Source organism: Rattus norvegicus, chromosome 5 (genome assembly GCF_036323735.1).
Source record: "Rattus norvegicus strain BN/NHsdMcwi chromosome 5, GRCr8, whole genome shotgun sequence".
Classification (NCBI taxonomy): Eukaryota; Metazoa; Chordata; class Mammalia; order Rodentia; family Muridae; genus Rattus; species Rattus norvegicus.
Genome location: NC_086023.1, coordinates 95,859,689 through 95,880,990, shown reverse-complemented (window position 1 = coordinate 95,880,990; position 21,302 = coordinate 95,859,689). Strand labels below are relative to the sequence as shown.

Sequence of the window (21,302 nt, the reverse complement as noted above, 5' to 3'; positions counted from 1 at the left end):
GAGTGCTTTACTTTCTTGACCTGCATGACTTTCTGTCTCATGAGAAAGAATATGACTAAGAACCCATTTGTAATATCCAGCTGAAAGAAAAACATGTTCAAGTAAGCACAACGTATGGTCAGGAAACAAAAATACTTCTGTCCTCACACATTGTTTAGTATCTTTGCTACAGTAAACCAACTAAATTGCTTGGAAAATAATTTTGCACTTGGTATGGTATTTTATACAGAAATTTATTTATGAATTTCAATATTTATTAGTTATAAATACCAAAAGGTAATGTTATCATCTGAGGAGTATTAAGGCTACAATGGAACTTCCCATATCGGTTTAGTATCTACATATTCAGCCCAATACAGTGAACACGACAAAGAGTCTGGCCAAAGCTGAGGAAACAGTTACAGATGCCTTTAGACGTTCTTAATCCCAGATTTCACAGCATTTATTCAAGGTTTCAAGAGAGCAAGGGAATTCTGGCAAAATGATGCATTTGATTAAAACAACACAGTCCAAGGAAGGTAGCATAGAAAACTAGAGGCTTAAATAGAAATTATTGTTACAATAGAAATAGAATGCCATGTACCAAAGCTGAAAAGTACCAATTGCAACAGGAGAATCAATAATTCTTCTTCAATAGCAATTTGCCTTACTTGCTCTGTGCTCCATACACTGTGGAAACACTTCTGTGCTTCCATTAGCAATAAATTACATTTTGAACAAGTGAAATCATGTAATTGGGCTTTTGAGGTTGTTTGTTGAAAAGCTAATACTTTATACTTAAAGACCTAACATAAACAAGAAAATATAACCTTCCTCTCAGTGCCCTGCTAGTGGGGATCTTGTTTATCCTGAAGCAAGTCAGAGAAAGAATAAATCCCCTCTCAAAAGCTGAACCTGTAAAGCAATCACAAGTAGTTACATCAGGTATTGGAAATGCACAGCTCCTATTCCAAAAATATTGCTTATTTTATTTCTAAAATTACTTCTACACTCCCATTTTTCTTCTAATGTCTATATAAAACTCTTCATATAGAACAGGGCCATAAAATTGATATGAAGTCTTTTTTCAAGGAATAATTATTTTTAGGGAAGACAGTTAATCTTTCAATGCACATCTCAGACGGCTGTTAGAAGAACTAAAAGGTTAAACTATCTAACTCTTAGACTCATTATTTTGCCAAAGGAGACTAATTTTTGCACGATTCTTTCTCTTAATTTCCCTCTTTATTCAATTCCTTGGTCTTTTTCCTTCTAATCACCTCTTTCCCCCTGAATTCTAACTAGTGATCATGTTACCACCGTTCACTGTAGGTTTACAACTTATTCACATTTCTGCAAAAGACTAGATATCCGCTCAAGGTTTAATTCTCTAAGATTTTAGAACTTTTTCATTAATTTATGTAGGAATATTACCAACACCTTATAATGAATAAGTGAGGAAACTTTAAAAATACTATGACTGAAACATACTAATTAGAGACTAAAAAGTCAAGTTGGAAGTGACATACTTGAGTTCCTAGTGCTTTACCATTTGTTTCTCCTTATCTTGAGCATGAACTCAGTGCCACAGAAAATCACTCTCTATTCAACATTTGATGAGTTTGTGGAAGCTGAGAATTGACCTTCAGTATCATATTACCTTCTGAGGTTAATTAGAAGTGTTTTATAAAAAAATAAATGCATTTTTGTTTATACATGTGCACAGAAAGTGATGATCAGGTGTAAAAGAATTTTGTATTAAAATTAAACTCTGTCATTTTCATTTAGGCATTTATATACCTGCCATAAGTTTATATGCGAACTTTGGAGAAAAAGAAGAAAAAGAAAATTGCTTTTAGTCAATCTGCTTATTGCTCTGGTGAATAAATAGAAAAAAAGTGTTGGAGAAATTATTTCAAACAATAATTTTGTATTATAACTTATTTGTAACAAGTTTTTAGATATAGCATATATTCAAAATATTATGTTCTGAGTAATTTGGTATTTGACTGACTCTAGAGCTGTAATAATTTCCACATTTCCTTGGTAGGTAGGTTCATGAACGATCAAGTCATTTTTGTCAGAGCACATGGTTATATGTTCTGGACTATTTAAAAAAGCATTGATTTCTCAAGTATTACCTCTTGCAGTAGAAATCAGCAAGAATAAAATGAAGGTGGCAGTGTACAGTCCCGGAAACTATTGCACAAGATACAGGTTAGTTTCTTAAAGGTGTTTAGTGTACAGGTGCACACACATTGATTCAGTCTGTTCTTCCTAAACATTTCAGTTCTGAACTATATAAGATAGATGCTTCACTGAACCAAAAGGATTACATAGAAAGGAGCAAATCAAGATACAGTATATTTTTACTGCTAAATATAATGGTCATGCTAAGTTTCAATTTGATGGTGTCAAGTATAAATCTGAGTTCAAGTATGAAAATGACAAGAAACATAGCTCCTCTCAAATTTGCTTCACATTTAGACAAAATAAGAGCTCTTTAAATTTTGGTAAAATTGCAATTCTAAACACCATTCTATGCTACTATGCTCAAGAGATGATCATCTCCCTAACACAGACATAGGATTTTAAAGTCTTATAATTCAAGGTAAAAATCCCAAGTCCTAAATGAGCATTAGTGTTATAATCCTGCACATGGTGGCCCTGAAGTATTTGACTATATTGCAAACATACTCTTTCCTTCTATTTCCTAGAGCATATCCATCTGCATTTTTCATTTAATGTTATAAACTTATTTAACTTTTATCATGTGCTTATCATAGCTTTCAATCCCAGGAATCACATCTGAGCACACACTCAGTCAAGTACACCCTTGAATTAATGAACCATAAAACCTGGAGGAATCAAGTAATAAAAGAGGAAAACACAGCAAGTCAGATGAAGAAATTGGGACAGACATGGTTTCACTAGGAGGAGAAATGTGGGGCCATACTTGACTTTGTGAGCCATTACATTTTAAAAAATTCGAACAGTTGCTGAAACTGTAGCATAGGATCAAAAAAAGTGTCAGATCAGCTAGATCAGAGTCAAAGAGACCTGCTTGAAGGTTGTTGACTACCATGCTTCAAATCAGCAAATGGGAAGCAAAGTAGGCACTTTGAAAGTGATACCCTCAGATTTGGAGATGGCTATATGAAGTAGAGAATTTGAGAACTAAGAATGAACTCCTGCAATCTACTGTAAATTGCAGATGTGAAAACCATGGTCAGGACGATTAGTCTAGAGTAGGACTTAGAGTTACCAAACATGGTCCTATGAAGGTATAAATCTCTGCTTTTATCTGCATCGTGAATACATTTTTTTCTTGAAATTCTGATGCTGTTGTTTATAATATCTTTAAGGAACTATCAGTGCCTTCCTTCTGTTGACATACTTATTCTCTTGAAGTATATTGATTATCTGATATTAAACAGAAATCAAAAATATAGTACTAATCATTTGAAATTCTTTTGATTAGTATTTAGAGACCTTCAAATTATTTTTAAAACACATCTCTCTCAAGAACAGCTTGTTAATGAAACAACGTAGCAGACAATAGCCTAGCACGTCACTCCATCAGAAATATCTAAGAAGCCTTAGAGTATTGGCACTCTCTGCTTAGCTGTCTCCAGCCCAGCAACACCTGCATGCCGTTCTCCTGCTTTCTGGGTTATGCCCTGGACTCTGTATCCTATGCATATTGTCTCATTGGTTCTAAATCAGTTAAATACATGAGCATTAAATGAGGAATCCCTTTATATCACCTCAAATGCCTTTAATTACAGAGCATAAAGTGAATGAAAATTAGGGTTAATTCATAAAATACCTTCTATTGAAATCACTATTCATGAAAAAATTCTAAAATTTCAGTATCTTTTGTGTTCTGTGTTGGAATATTATGACATAAAAATGAACATAATCCAATTCATTTTACACATGCAAACTAATCTCACTGTAGACTCCCATTGTCACGGTATTTTACAATTATATATAACTTTTGCATAGGAAAAAATAGGTTACTACTTTAGCCTTACAACTATGCAAGCAAAAAACTAATGGTCTGCAGTTTGTTCCCTGAAGTGTTAGAAGGGAAATGTTGGAATCGGCACCATTGCCTGAGCTCATTTTCTATGATTACGTGTTTGAGTAGGGACAAAGTCAATTCAATGAACTATTCAAAGCAAACATCCTTTTAATTAGACTGAGAAACAGACTGCCTTCATCTTAGATTTTGTTTGTTTTCATTAATAGAATGAGAGTACTCATCTCCAAGGAAGATAACACAATTCTTTGAAATCAAGATATGTCCACCCATGTGCACTGCCTATTAGCTTGCCTTTCATCCTTGTCTCATCTAATGTAATGTTTTTTTGAAACGTTTCCAAAGTATGAAATGATATACCCTTGTTATTGTTACTGATATTTTAAGTGGTAATTTGTACCCTTGCAGATGGCACAAAGGGACTTTTTTAAAACCATGAAGGATTAATGAAAATCCCCAACCTTCAAAAATGCCAAGCCTTTCTTAAGCTCAGTAGACTAAATGCAACATCCTGCCTTCCCAAGAGCACTAATAGAATAGACTTTCAAGTTAATTAAGGAAAACAATGTGTTTTTCTTATGAATACATTTTTCTGGGGTTTTTCATCTAATATCACAATGAGAAATACAATTTACTACTAAAATTATTATAAAAAGTCATTCTCACTCTATAAAATTCTTATAATTAAACTACTTATTTGTTCTTGTAAATATCTAAATTGGCTCTCATGTATAACCTTTGTATTACAGAAAAATGACTTTACTGAGTAGTTTGGGTCTAGACTGACACCTTAGTTAATTTTGCAGGCATGTTATGGGTCTCTGTTTTTGAGCATTTCCATGTATTATAAAATAAAGACTTTTGTACAACACTTCCTGCAAGGAGTTCACTCACACAATTTATAAAGAACATAGCACAGCTTAGAGTCTGTACTAGGGCAATGGACATCTCCTGCCATCTGGACTAGAGATTTGTAACACGACTGTATATGCTCAGTGTTCCAGGCCCATGTGTTGTTGATCCTCTAGCACACAGTGTTGTGAACCAAGAGAATACACTTGTTTTTTTGACCTCTGGACACATTTTTTTTCCAAGAAAGATTCTTGTTCTCCCACAGCCTAAATTCTGACAGAAAACCAAAGCTTTATTTTGTGTTGGAAAAATCCAGCTAGTAAAAGTAAAATTTGAAATATAAGCCATGAGCGTGTCTCTATAATCTCTGTACACAGGAGGAAGAACTGGTGAGACAGGAATCCAAGGTCATTCTTGACTATCCTGAGAGGTCAAGTCCCACTTAAGATATACATGTCCCTACCTCAAAAATTGATTAAAAATTAATGACTGTAAATTAAGATAGAATTATTACTTTTACAAAAATATTTAACATAGAACATATAAAATGAACATCTTATTTCTATTCAGCTCTGGAACCTGCTTCATATACATAAAATAGAGTAAAGTTTGCAATCTAACGATTAAGGAACTGCTCCCCACTGAGGCAAGCTAAGAAAGAAGAATAGTTTCAAACTTCTGAATGATCCAATATATACACACAATCAAAGATTTTCATTTATTTATTATCAATGCATAATACTCAGATCATCAGTATATGAGGACAGTAGGAAAGAAATATGGAAACAAAATCATGGCTATGTCAAGGTATTAAATCTTAAAAATAGTCTTTACACTGGGTTAAGCCTCAACAAAAGAATATAAAATGTGTTCCTACCTCAATTTCTGAGTTTACCACACATTTCTCTCTTACAACAAAAATTTATTATCTGTGTTTTGCTTGAGTTGCAAACCATTAAATTAGCAACACACTGAAAAGGCAAGATAGGACTCCAAAGTGGTTAAATAATTCTAGTCACATGATTTCTTAAGGCTCTAATGAAAATCATCTGAAGAATCCCTTTAATTTAAAGAAAAATTTTATGTTCCATTATAAACATGTAGGAAATAAACATATTTCTGCCATCTTATAGTAAATAGTTCCCTCTAAAATGTCATAAACAACATAATATTGACAAGCAAGTCTTCATGATCATTAAAAAGGAAGAAATATAACATTAAAAGCTTACTGTGTGCCAAATACTGTCTTTGGTACTCCCTGTATTTTTAGTCATACTATCAGATGTTGTTATTATAACTTTTATAGGAATAAATAGATCAAAGTAGAGAAGTTAGGTAACCTGACCAGAGTGAAACAACATTAAGGGTAAAGTTGGTGCATTATTAGTTCTAAATGCTATGCTGTGCCTAATCACATATGCTAGGCTAATCACATAGAGCTGCCAAAATTACACAAGTAGACTTTTTTATTCCATAGTTCCTATATATTCCAATATAAGTTTACATTACCCCTATAATGAAAACCTAGTACCATTTTGGTCTTTTTCTTTTTTCTTTTTATCAGATATTATTTATTTATTAACATTGCAAATGTTTTCCCTTTCCTGGTTTCCCACCCATAACCCCTCCTCTATTCCATGCCCCTCCCCCTTCTTCTATGATGGCGTTCCCCCACCCATCCACCCACCCCTCCACCTTCCTGCCATGACATTCCCCTACACTGGGGAGGGGGTGTTGAGCCTTGGTAGGAACAAAGGCTTCTCCTCCCATTGGTGCCCAACAAGGCCATCCTCTGCTACATATGCAGCTGGAGCTATGGGTCTGTCCAAGTGTACTCATTGGATGGCGGTTTAGTCCCTGGGAGCTCTGGATGGTTGGTATTGTTGTTCTTATGGGGTTGTAAACCCCTCAGTTCCTTCGAGTCTTTCTCTAACTCCTCCAATGGGTACCCCTTTCTCTGCCAGAACATGACAAATGCAGTTTGGTCCTTTATAATACTGATTAACCTAAACCTGCCAAGACTATCAATACTAACTCTTGCTCTTCTCTCAATCATAGGAATGCATGCTCAGTAGTCCCCTTTAATATGCAAGTAATCCAACTTGTTACCTAAAATCCCCACTGCTCATGCTGCCTGGTCTACCTTCATTATTGTGCATTTGACCCTATCTCGTTCATGTTTTAGTAGAAATATCAGAAAAGACTTTAGCGTGTAAACCATCCAAATCTAAACAGTCTATACTTGCTTATTCTCCTGGTTTTTGACTCTTGCATTTACATTTTGGTTAGCTTTTGTTACATTTTTTATGTCTTGAGTCTAGTTAAATGAAGGGATTAATTCTTTATGTTATGTATCACTAGACCTAATGCTTAGAACATAGTATGAGCTCAGTAAGTAAGGCAACGTTTAACTCAGTGTTTCTCCCCTCACCTGGAACAGCATGCTTGCTCAGTAAATGATTGCCTCTTCAGATGAGTGACTCTCACACAGGAAATCATTTTTCAATAAATTCAAATACCCAATTTGAGGACCTGCTCTGTGACAGGCCATTATCTACCTACTAAGAAGTGTATGATCTGAAACATGAAATAAATGATGAAGGGGTCTGAAGGGGCTTCACGGTCTCAAGGGGTTTATACTGCAAAGTGGGAGCTATCCCTTTGATAACCCCAGACCTGGGAATGAAGTATTAAAGCAGCAGTCAGCTGGTAATGGAATTCAGACTAAAGCAGAATGTTAATAGTGTAGAAAAACAAATTAGAGAAAGTCACTGCATGTGTGGTTTGATAGCAAATTGGAGTGACCCTTACAGAGCAGGCATCAATCCTCTGATATTGAAGTACAGCGTTGCCATACTGGAAAATGTGAGTGTGAAAGCACACTTGAGCAAAGCTTGATGCTATTCTGTCCATAGTGCTTAACAGTGTCCAGCTTCTCTAACAGAGCCATCACACTACTGTATCACTTATGGAAGTATGTTTGGACTATATTTCATGGGATTCTTTTATATAACATTCTTTTATAATAGGCCATCAGAAGCTTAAGAAAAGTTGGTATGCAAAAAGGACTAGAAGAAAGGATGAATGAAACGAGAGAAGATGGGAGAGTGGGTCAGGGAAGAAGCAGGGATGGGATACCAGCTGTTCATTTGAGTGGTTTGTTGTTATAAAATGTTAACAGTAACATGACTTCAAGAGTTGGATTCATTTTGTTCTATCAAGTTTGTCCCATGGATGACAACTCTTGCAATATTTGTTTTCAAAGTTTGCAAGTTTGCAAACTCTTTGCAAGTTTGTCCTGTATAAAATAGGACATTTTAAGGTTTCTGACTTAATGATTTTCATCCTATAACATTTTCGATACAGTTATAAAGGCTTATAAACTGGTAAACAATGCACCAAAATTACTAAAATCTGGCTGATTCTAACTATATTATTGGGTGGCCAAGAAGATACGAAGTTTGAAACTGGGTTTCAGCTCAGCAGGAGACACCTGCCAGATTTAGGACAGGCAGATTGGAGTAGAATAGAAAAGATGATTTTCTTAGTTTATTGTGGGTTTTAATTTTTTAAGACCCAACTAAATCAGCATCTTGATAGCAATTTTAACTATTAATTTCTGCTCAGGTTTAATTTCATTCTAGATTTGATCAAACATTAAAATTGATTAGTAAATACATTGATTATATGAGTGACCATACTAGTTAGCAGTACCATTATCATCTAAGAATTTTTTTCCTAATGATAGCCAACCAACTATTGAGACATCTATGTCAAGTAAGCTTAGGCAGTAATTGATAAGTTTTTTTTTAAACACACACACACACACACACACACACACACACACACACACAGACAGACACGCGTGTGTGTGTATCTGTGTAATTATGTTCAGAAGAGATGCAACACAAGGGGGACTAGAAAATATGATGGATGGATGGATGGATGGATGGATGGATGGATGGATGGATAAGAAGGAAAGAAGGAGGAGAAAAGGAAAAGTATAAGCAGTATTATTGTAGCACAACCACATGGACTACAAGATACATAGGCAAAAAGATAAATTGATAGACGGATGAATGAATGGATGGAAGATAAACAAGGACAGTCTATCTGCCAACACTTACTGAGGATTATCTTAACAATCATCCTCCTTTCCTAGCTTTTTCTCTTAATCATAACTATTAATACTCCTTTCAAGAAAATATTAATCATCATATCTATAACACACATGCCATATAGTTTTACACCCAATAGTTGTCCCAAAGCCAGTTGTTCCATCCTGCAGGACAGTCAACAAGGGTACAGAGAGTACCTGGAAGAGAATGGGGGACAAGGGACGCAAAGAAGAACACCAAGATAAGAGTCTGATCAAGGCAACAATTTTATTTTTTCCCAAGGCTGAATTTATATGCTGTTCATATCATTGGTCATCCTGACATCAGATGTATTTCAAAGCAAGGTCACAACTTTGTCATATCATTATTCATCCTGACCACCAGATTTGTATTAGTCTTCTGCAGTTGGCTGGGGATTTTCCATAAACCCAGTCATACTTAACTCTAACCTTAATATTAACATCAATAATGGAGGGTTTTAAGGGAATCGCTCAAAACATCTCCCCCTTCCTTATAGTCAAATGAAAAGTTGACTGATGGCCATGCTGTCCTGGAATGAGCCCTTGGGAACTGTGTCTGTCTTAGGTTGGAGCAATATTTGTCACATGGCCAAGAGAATCTTGTGGCCAGGATCCGTCATGGGATAATGCAGCAGCTAATGGCAGCCTTCCTGTCTTAGGACCTTTATTTGTGAGTATATCACTGTATTTCCTGACATTGACTGTCCAGCTCAGCATGCAGAGGTAACAATTCATTGACATTTCACCAAAGGCATCAGGACAGCAGGCAGAAAAGAATGTTGGCCTCATTTGGCTCAAGAACAAAAAGGTCCTTGCCCGGGTTGGGAGATGTGTAGGTGAACTTGGCCCTCATCAAAGGCATCCTCCATAGCTAGCCTATGATAATATGCCTGAATAGATTTTGCTGCCATATTATCTACCTGTTGTTTAATAAAGTTGGTTAAATGATTAAGTGCCCAAGGATCAAAAGATATAATAAGCAAAAGAAGGTCTTCTAGGGGGCCCAACAGGGAGGAAAGCAGGGTAGACAACCAAGGGGAGGTGGAGAACCAATTTTGATACCAGTTCTTAGCTTTTTCTCTTTCTTATTTTCTCTTTTCTAAACCTTCTCTGACCTTTTCTATGCTCTCCTTAACACTATTCTAAGACACAGGTAGTAACCAAGCACTGCCTTTCTCTCACAAACTAGAATTCACTGTGATTGCTCAAAGTTGAGAATTTAATGGTAAAAAGCCAATCAGAAATAAGTACACTTGTTAGCATGTATGGTTTATGTAAAAGAGGGGCAAGACAATTGTTCTTTCTTATTGACCTCTGACTCTTAAAGACAGTGTGGGTCAAAATTAAAATAGTCAGATACACTTAAAACATTGCTGCATTTTTGATAGATGTGGAAATTTAAAAATTGAATGAATTTATATGGTTGTAAATGTTTACCATGAAATATCACAGAAGGGATGCCACCAGGCAGAGAGTTACAAATTTAACTGATATTAGAGATCTTAAATAATTTGGAGAAACCTCAGCATTGAAGTATAACCATCAGGAAAAAAAGACATAAATAGGTACCCCATGCATGTTATGTAAAAAATAAGCAAACCTCAAGTCAGTACAGTACAGTATCAATGACTGAAAGTTAAATAATATGTTGATACATAGAAGGAAAAGAAAACATGTTGACTGCCATTGTTGAAATTCCCAAAATAATTCTAAAAGACTATTCAATTTGGCTTCCTGCAACAATCATAATTGCGTTATCCAAAAAGCCAAATTCTACAAAAGGTATCACATTGAAGAATACATATCTCAGCTGTCCTGGAGTGGGTGGCAGAGCTTCCAATTTTCTTATGCAATGGCAATAATCTCAGAGTGCTGCAGTTTTTTAAGCAAGCAGCTCCTCTCCATGGAGTGCAGGCTGTAGATGAAGCTGAATCCGTCCTGCGCCATGTTCAGCACCTCCATGGGCTCCTTCTTGAGGTGAGTGCCCAGAAGCTGAGGAGTAGGAATATAGAGGCTCTTTTAACAATTTCACGGTAATTATAATCCCTGTATCGGCACCTGATTGAAACATTCTAACACCCCAAGTATATCCATGTGTCCAATCCTGGTTTCAACCTGTAGAGGTAAATTTAATATTTAGGAGGATGTTTTAGAACTAGAACCTTCACAATGGGAAACTGGGACATGCATATTAGTAGGATGGGAGTGACTATAAGTCAAACAATGCATATATTAGGTGATAAAATTCTTAAGAACGGGAAAAGAGGCCAGGCAAGAAAGCTAAGGGTTGGCCAGGTGAGAGCTGGTGGAACAACCAGATCAGGTGACAAATAGCATTCAGTCACATAGCTAAACCAGGAAGCTTTCTTGGGACGAAAAGTCCAGCACAAAAACAAGCACAAGCTTTGTGCCTATGAAACAGAAAGGTGAGCAGAGAGGCAGCTGGACTCTGTTACCAGATGTCTCTCTAGACTTAAATTCTCCCTTAAGCAGTACCTCCCTTCAGTGTCAACTGGGTGGCTCTGCCTCTCAAGAGATATAGCCTCTAAATAAGGCTGGGCTTCCAGTAAGAACCAATAACCAAAGGATGGATACATGGTTAAGATCTGGGTGCTAGATGCCAAGCAGCTGACAAAAGAATTGTATGGCTTGTCTACTTCCTACAACACCCTAGTAAGCATGGAGGAAAAGTCAGCTTATTGGGGAAGTTTCTTCCAGGCTGTCAGACATGCCTGGCCACCTTGAGCCAAGAGATGAGGAGAGAAAATCATTTGAGCCTCTAGAGTATTGAAGGAAGGCTCTCCCAGGGGGGTGTGATCTGATTGAATCCTCCGGCATTAGAGAGTAAACTATAGTCAGAGATAACTGGCTCACCAGGGGCTATAAGAACTCTTTCTACTGCCATTTCTGAGGCAGGAGTCACAGTTGAGCTGGGCTTCCTGCCTTTTACAACCAATAAGGAGATTGCTAACACTGGAGTACTGACCTTTAATAGAACTATAGACCTCATCGTGACTCTGATTCCAGGACTCCAGTAGCAGTCCCCAGTCCTTCACCAAGCTGTCTCACTGAGTTAAAGGGACATGGAAAAGAAACATTGATCCTGACCTTAGCCACAGCTTCCAGTTGGAGTAGGCTGAAGAGTCTATGCCAAGAACTTCGCCTGATATCATTCTAGGGGAAACACAGCCAAAGCCTATTCTGAATTCTATCTGGCAAAACAAAGTTCCTCTCAGTCTGCTGTAGACTCTTTCTGGAACTACTTTAGGGGCTCCCCTTTGCCCTAACCCAGTGCATTTTAACCACAGGAGCAGGAACTGGCTGCAGTGGGGATAGTCCTATGGATATCATTAATAAGAGACCAGTAACTGAAGGCAAAAGCTGGAATTTTTTCAGGGCCAAAAGTCCCATAATCGTCTTTAAAACAATCACTAACTCTGTGCTTTTTGTATCAATTGTTCCCTCCTGGGGGTACTATGGACAAATATTTCCTACAAAGTCTAAGAATTTCTTTAAGTCTTTTTTCTTAACCCTATTCCTCGAGTCTTGAATGACTCCTTTGAGTCTTGTCACAAAAGATGCCTGTATAATGCTGGTACCATCACTCACCACTGAGATCTGCTTTGTCTGGGGAGAAACACACCAAGTGGCTGAACCAAGATCGGATGGTCCACAATAGCCTAGGATGGGGGAAGCAAAGGCTCCAAAGGGAGGAGCAAAGGCTCTGAGTGGGGAGCAAAGGCTCTGAGGGCGAGCAAACACTCCGAGGAAGAAAGAAGACAGGCCTGTCTGTACAGGAGGGATGACATTCTCCACCAGGAGACCCCCAAAAAGCCCCACGTTGGGCGCCAGTTGTCCTGGAGGCAGTTGTTCCATCTTACAGGACAGTCAACAAGGGTGCAGAAGGTACCTGGAAGAGAATGGGGGATAAGAGATGCAAAGAAGGACACCAAGATAAGAGTCTGATCAAGGCGACAATTTTATTTTTTCCCAAGGCTGAATTTATACCATAACAGGGGTAACAGAGAGAGGGGTGAAGTGGGAAACATTTATGGAGGCCAAGGACACAGCTCGCTTGTGGTCAGCTGATGTTAACAGGATGTTGGTTTTTCAGAAAGGTTACAGGTTTGTCATATCATTAGTCAGGAGGATGTTGGTTTCTCAGAAAGATTACAGGTCATATCATTGGCTATCCTAATGTCAGATGTATTTTGAAGCAAGGTCACAACTTTGTCATATCATTATTCATCCTGACCACCAGATTTCTATTAGTCTTCTGCAGCTGGCTAGGGATTTTCAATGAACCCAGTCATACTTAACTCTAACTATACTATTAACATCAAGAATGGAGGGTTTTAAGGGCATCACTCCCAACCAATAGTCACTGAAATTTGGGAGAAGTAAAGTCTGTGTCTCCTCTATGTAGATGTACAGATAAAAGGTCACTTTCTCCATGTCAGCCTTATGCTTTGTTCACAAATTGTAACCAATTTACTTGGCTATTTGTCAAGCTTCTGTTACTCTTTCACCATTCTTGATTTTTTTGGACAAAATGTTTACATATATCAGTAGTCATCTACTGGTCAATTTGCTTTCTCAAGCTGTACTTTTTGCTGAGATATACTTCAATTTCTCTTTCTTATGATTTCACCTCATATCATGAAATTTGACTTATTCAGTATGTGTTCCTGTGAAACATTCTCAAAATCATTTTTGATTTGTTCTAAAATTGTATTGATAACTGTAATCTAGACTTCAACAAATTTTGTTTCATTCATTCCCAAACCATGCTCTCTATAAACTTTCATACAAAATAAAGCAAGTTGTACTATATAAAAATTTACTTGGCATTAAAAATAATGAGTTTTGCTTTGACATCTTAATGCATATGTTATATAAAGCATTGTTTATATTCAGCATGCTCTGTCCCCATCCATCCCTTTTACCTACTTCCCCAAAGAGTTTCTATATTCTGCTTTCACGTCATACATGTGTAAATTCTGTATGTGATCAACTACATTTGGTTTAATATTTTTAATTTCCATTATTGCATTTAATGCAATAATTTCTATTCCTGTCTGTTTTTCTAAAAGTGGTATAATTGTATTATTCACTCTGAAAAGTAGAATTATTTCCTTAATATTTTTTTTCAAGAAATGATGTGTCCTATTCTGTCTGACATGGTCTGGCTCATTAGCTCACACTTGGCTTTCTTGGTGCTGATCATTGAACATGACTGGTTGCATGTAGGTGAGGAAATCCTTTTCTACAACAACTTTTTATGTGGACTGTACTAAGCCTTGTAATTTTGTATAACATGTAGCAAGCAGGTTATTTCAAGTTAATATATAACCTACTTTATTGGGAAGTTAAGTTAGTAATGCTCTCACAAAAAGCAATGGAAAACATGGACAGGACACAAATAGCATGCTGATGGGCAAAACCACTGGTATTTCAGAAACTCCCTGTACCAACATTCATTTCTAAATTCAGAACTGTTCCTCGATCTGAGTTGGAGTACATGATTGCATGACTACCCTAAGTCTACCTGAATGAAAAAAAGAGAAATAAAAAAAGAAACCCAAAAACTAATGTCTCTGTTGTCATAAAGTGACAGTTCTTTTCTAATAAAATTATGAATGTTTTCATCCCAAATATATCTGCTTTGGCAATCACTGCTAAAGATCTAAGGTGTTTTATATATCTGTATTTCTTTTGCTTTTTTTGTTTTAATATTGTGAATTTAATGGTGCAATAGTGGCTTGGATGTTGTGGGTGTCACTAACCACTTTGACATTTTTGATGTAAGGACCGTTTCATAACATAGAAGCTATACCTGATATTGTCAAAAAGGCAAAGAATATCTGGATAAATAAGTTTTGACTCCTAAGGAAAAATATACAACACCATAAACATGATAATAAAATTATTTCTAATGGCAAATTGCTGTAGCTATGATGTCATCCTCATCAGAGAAGCTTCTTGCAGTAGCTGGCATTTAAAACAGAGACACCAGGTCAATGGGCAGAAAATAAAAGACTTTGAAGTTCTAAGAGATAGTTAGGATGTATCTATCACATATCCTTAAAGATCAAATACCTATACAGAAGAGGAGATAAAAAGATAACAAGAACTAGAGGTATTGGATGGCTTAAAAAAAAAACAGTAACATAACAGGACAGATACGCATGTATATTCACAGTATTGAAAGAACATGCAAAAGTTCCAACCAGACAAAATCTTAGCATAAAGGAGAAGAAGTAGGCACAAATTCTTACCCTGAACTAAGGAGATATTGGCATTTGTTTGCTGATAGAAAAGAGGGATTCTGTTTTCTTTAATGCTGTAACATCTGATATAACACCAGAACCCTTGTCATGCTCTAAATTTAGGAATCACATAACATAAACTATATGGATTAGGAAAAAGGGCTAAAGAGTTAAAAACAGATGTATAAATAGATAGATAGATAGATAGATAGATAGATAGATAGATAGATAGATATGGATGGATGGATGGATGGATGGATGGATGGATGGATGGATGGTGGATGGACGGATGGAATGTGAAGTTGGGCAGTTACGTTGAAGGACTCAGAGAAAGGACTGAAAGAGCTGAAGGGGCTCGAGACCCCATATGAACAACAATGCCAACCAACCAGAGCTTCCAGGGACTAAGCCACTACCCAAAGACTATACATGGACTGACCCTGGGCTCCAACCTCATAGGTAGCAATGAATAGCCTAGTAAGACCACCAGTGGAAGGAGAAGCCCTTGGTCCTGCCAAGACTGAACCCCCCCCCCAGTGAACGTGATTGTTGAGGGGAGGGTGGTAATGGAGGGAGGATGGGGAGGGGAACACCCATAGACAAGGGGAGGGGGAGGGGTTAGGGGGATGTTGGCCCGGAATAACAATGGAAATGTAAAGAAGAAATCCCCAAGTTAATAAAGATGAAAAAAAAAAAGGAAAGGGAGAAAGAGCCTGGGATGTTTTGGGGGATAAATAAGTTCAAATATGTCTATGAAATTCTCAAATAGCAAGATCTCTTTAAATACTGTGAATTTAAATGTCTTATGGTTGTAACAATGCTATTTTCCAAAGATTGAATATTCTCAAGGTCTATTTATTTTAAAAACCAATGGGAATAAATCCATCAAAATTGACATGCTTTCCACTTCATACAAGATTCATATTTTCTTACTTAAGAATGGGGATAACTTTGCTTTCTTCACTGGTGGGGCAGATGGATGAAGATGAGTTTCTTCCCCACATTGCTTCTATCCTTGCACATTGCACCATGAATTAGCATAAATATTAATTGGCAATATGACAGGAATTATGTCTATGAAATAGAATAAAAAATTTCAATGTAAGATATGCCTACCAACTTTCTGTATGCTCATGCTACATTTTATACTGCATGTCAACATTTCAAGATGGGAGGACACAGAAATGATCAAGCTCAAAATTCTTTTTCAATTATACTGTGTTCTGAGCCTGAATGGTAGAATCCACGTGCTCTCCTGTACCTTTACCACCAGGGCAAGCTCTCTTGCTTGGCTTAGGTAAAGAGCAGGGTCAGCTCTTCCATGTCCACATCACCAAAACCAGTTCATTGTTACTGCCCAGACTAGGTACAGGGCTTGTTCCCCTGAGTGCTAGAGCCTATGAGGGGCGGGGGCAGCTCCAATCCCTCAGAAATCAACATGGCTCTACATAGCACCCCACACAAAGGATACCTATATGGTTTTTGGTGGTAACATGAGCCATGGACATTGAAGCCCTGCCACTTCAGAGCATGACCCATACACGGTCCTTGGCAGCAGCACATGCCAGGACCTCACCATGTTCTCAGGTAGCAAAGCAGGCTACTCACATCAGACTGTTTCTCACTACTTTCATTTCTCCAGTTCTGCCTCTCTTCATTGTGTACACAGCCTTCTGCTTCTTTTCTTTCCCATTTCTCCATAACTTTCTTGTGTGGTGTTGGTTCTCTGGGTGTACTTTGTACCACATCTCTTCTGATATTTCAAAGAAGTACTAGATCAATAGGAACAACAGACAATGGGAGGCAAAAAGATCAATAGGAAATACAGACAATCAGCTATGATCTTTTGTTGCTAGCTGCCATCTTTGGATGGGTTTGTGCATGGAGACTACAGGTCACTTATGACTAGCCATAGCATTTTGAAACAGCGGAACTATAATGGAATTAACTGGTACAAATTCTTTCCCTTCTGTTTCTCATTGAGTGAACATAAGCTTCCAGGGATCTCCTTCAAATGAGGAGCCTCTTCTTTTCATATGGGAGAAGTACCTATAGTAATTTCAACTTCATTTCTTGTGAAAAGAAAGTAAATAATGATACTGAATGGAATTACATCTCTTTGCTGGACAATGGGCCACACATTCACTTGTCTGGAAGAGCAGGAGTTTGAATGACCTCAGGATTCTGTAGGACATCCCCAAATCAAACACTCCTCTGCAAAGTGGTCCCACAGCCCAATCCATCTGTGCAAAATTAGTAGCAAGTCACATTTTTCCACCTTCACCAAGAGGTCTTATGAGCCTGGCCTGGTTGGTAAAAATTTCAGTAGCTCTTTGCACAATAGCTTCGGTGTTGTCAATGACAAAATTCAAGCAATCAAGTTGCTTAAAGTAGTCATTCATAACTCTGGCAACGAAACCTTGTAGCTCGTTCATGTACAGAGAACAAGGAACATCAGCTTTCCTGGGCTAGATAATGACCCAGAAAAATCTTTCTGAAGCATGGTGATTGTTATGGCCTCAATTGCATCTACCACTGAAGTCAGTAAGGGCTGTATGGCATTCCCCATAAGATTGTGAATTGTCTTTAGGGATGACATTTTAGTTTGCTCAGCTGTTGAGAATAATCTCTGACTGACAGTCACATTTGTTACAGATTGGTGCAACTTAAATAAGGAATTCACCACTCCCATATTTCTCTACCATCCTTCCACGAGAGGCCCAATCTTGTGGCTTTATCTCCTTGAGCAGAGAGAAGCTACTCTGATTTCATACCATACAATTGAATTGTCTCTGGCTTATTTTTGACACAATTAATGTAAGGTTTGCATCAAAGGCAGATACTGAGTTTACTTGCTGTAGTTTTCATGACCCTATCAAGCTCATGAGAGAAAGGATTTTGCCCACCCAAGGAAAAAAATGTTGATGAGTTCAAAGATTCATGATAGGAATTTTAAGAGATAAACAGCCGCATAGGGTTGCAGTGACTCTTTCAAAGCTTCTTCTGAACCATAAACTGACTTTTTCAGTATGAAAATGTGTCGTGTATTTTGTTCCATGTGTGGGAAGTAAACATAGAAGTAAGCAGTTCCAGGTGTACTGAAATTTCCTTGAGTATGTTGACTGTACTGCTGAAAAGGTTTCCATAAGTTTTTATAAAGTCCTAACAGTTTAGGATATGCTTTCAAATGCCTGTTTCAAAATCATAGAACAGACCGCTGATACATGAAAGGGAGACGAAAATGCCAGAGTAATTGTACTCTAAAACACGTGTAAAATTTCAGACTGTCCATCCTAAACTATTTCTTCAATGAATCAAAGGGGAGAAAAAGATTTTTCTTCTTGATTCATACTTTTTATAAATGCCATATCTGCCCAAACCAGTACAGAGATGATGCATAATTTTTCCATATTTTACCGAGAAGGAAGCATGAAAAGCTGATGTGTTTTCTGGAGCTAGTATGGTAGTTTGCACAGGACCTCTTTTCAAGGTCACTGGAAAGGCTGAGTAAAAACTTTGAGATACAAATGCATTGTTGATACTGTCTTCCAAAGTAGCACAATAACCATCCACAATATAAGCAGTATCCTTAGAAGTCCTGAGATCATAGAAAACCTGAAGATCTGTTTCAAAATGAGCTTGATTCTAAGTCTCCATACCTTGCTCCAGAACACACTTAGCTTGATTTTCCACTTCAAGTTGTCCTCTTGAAATAAAGAGTACCTCATTTTCTATTACTTCTACTCTAGGAAGATCCATGCCTTGATAGAGATAATTAAGTTCATTGATACTTTGAGCAACTGTTGTTATCGCTCTACTTCCTTCTGTAATATGAGAATTAGTCTCCAAAGTGAATCGCTGCCCACTGAAGTCTTGCTAGTTGTACAGTACTGGCTCCTATTTTATTGTATGTTTCAACACTTGTTTTTAATTTCATCGTATCAACAGTTCCCGGTAAATTATAAATCCTCATCTGTATCATCTGATGAACACCTTCCAAATACTCAGTCCCTAGTTGCCTGTGTCAATAAATCTTCATGTCTTGCAGCAACCTGTAGGTATAGTTCTTTATCCTACTGACTGATCCCATGGGCAAGACTTGCTAGTTGCTCAGAAATTACAGCTTGATTAATATAGGAATATATAAGTTTTTACATCAAAGTCTTAATTTAAAAGTTTTCTATAGTAATCACTCCTGCAAAGTCAGCACCACAGCAGCAGAAACCAGAGCCCCACCCAATGAAATGGTGCTCTATTTTGAATTCTTATTTATTTGAACTGGGAGCTGGATGCATAATGTTGTCTATAAAACTATGTTTTGTTTTCACGCCAGTAAAAATAAACAATTGCTCTATCTAACTTTCAGCATTATGGTGACTATTAAATGAAATAATTCAGAAAAGTTATGCTACTCGGCACTTTGCAAGCATCCAGAAAGTGCCTAGCTCTTGGTTACATTTTTATATTTTTGTAATGACAATTCCCAACAATGAGATGAAAATTCAAATATGTTTGGCTTACATGTCACTGTCTATTAAAATTTTGAAAATAGGATCTTTTGAAAGCCTGAGATAGATCATAAGTTATCAAATTTGACTATTTGGAAGATTTTCTAAATAAAACATTAAATAGTAAACTTAAGGTGTTAATCTAAACCAAATCTGCTATATTCTCTCAGAAGTAGTGCCTGTGGATCCAGGCTTTAATACCTTCTTATGGATCTGCTTCTAGAAGGGAACCAACCTAGAGTCTCACATTAGTTCAGAAATTGCTTCATAAGCAATTAAATACATGTATATTTTCATACTGACCAACTTTGCATTGTACCAAATGTCATCTATATAAACACTGATAAATGATGTTTGTGGTAATGAATATTTTTAGAGTTCTTTCAAAGATACTTTCTAGCACTCCCACACATATTTTATTGCAAATGGAATTTTTTCACACACTATATTTTCAGATTATAGTTTACCATCCTCTGGTACTCCCAGTTCCTCACATCCTATGCCGTCCAGATCCACATACTTTCTGTCTCTCATTAGAAAACAAGCAAGCCTCTAAGGATGATGACAAAATAATATAAAATCAAACAATCAGAATAGAAAAACATACAGAAGAAGATAAATAAAAGGCCAAGATCAGGTACAGATATAGAAACCCACATATTCACACAAACAAGAATTCCACAAGGGCATAAAACCAGAAGCCATAATATTTATGCATAGTATCTATAAGGTTAAAAAATGTCTTGAATCAACATTGTGAGCCCAAAAATTCCTTCACAGATGCAGTGGAGTTCATTTTCTTTGAGAACCATGCATCGACCTATGAAAGCCTTGTTTTCCCAGACAGTCCCTCAGAGGAAACAAATATGCTCATTTGCAAGTGGTTATCAATTGGAAATAGCTTCTGATTTAGGCATAGGGAGTGTGTTGAGTTCTCCTATCAGCTCTAGAACCTCATCTGTTGCAGAACCGTGCAAGCCCTATACATGTTGCCCATTTTCTATGCATTCATATGTGCATTGGTCAAAAGCTGTCTTTAGACAGCCTTGTTTCCTTGGTGTCGTCCAGCCCCTCTGGCTCTTATACTCTTTGCCCCCTCTTCTACAGAGTTCCCTAAGTCATGGGAGAGGAATTTGATAGATGTCTCAGTATGTTTAAGTTCTCTTTTTTGCATGTAGTGGGGCTATGGGTCTCTTTGTATGTTATGTGCTGTGGGAGGAAGCTTCTCTAATACTGATGAGCAAGGCCAGATGTATGAGTATAGCATAATGTCATCTGGAGCTATTTTATTGCTATGTCTCTTTAGTAGAGCAGTAGCATTTGGCTTTCTAGATCATTCTGTAGCAGGACAGTTGCCTAATGAAACAACAGTCTCCATGGCATCACTGATGTAGCAGTTTCCAAAACGTTACATGATATCTTTTAAGCCTTAACTAAATTGACTTTGTTTCTTTCATCAAATACATTAGCAAAAGTATCTTCAGTTTATACTTCTCTACTCTATGATTTCT

At 37.1% G+C, this 21,302-nt stretch overlaps 1 protein-coding gene and 1 pseudogene across 44 annotated transcripts in view; one reads left to right on the top strand and one right to left on the bottom strand.

Moving 5' to 3' along the window:
* Ptprd (protein tyrosine phosphatase, receptor type, D) overlaps positions 1-21,302 on the top strand; it is a 2,322,278-nt gene that overhangs the window by 1,534,508 nt on the left and 766,468 nt on the right. The window lies entirely within an intron of this gene.
* Cog5-ps1 (component of oligomeric golgi complex 5, pseudogene 1) overlaps positions 17,179-21,302 on the bottom strand; it is a 172,215-nt pseudogene continuing 168,091 nt past the window's right edge.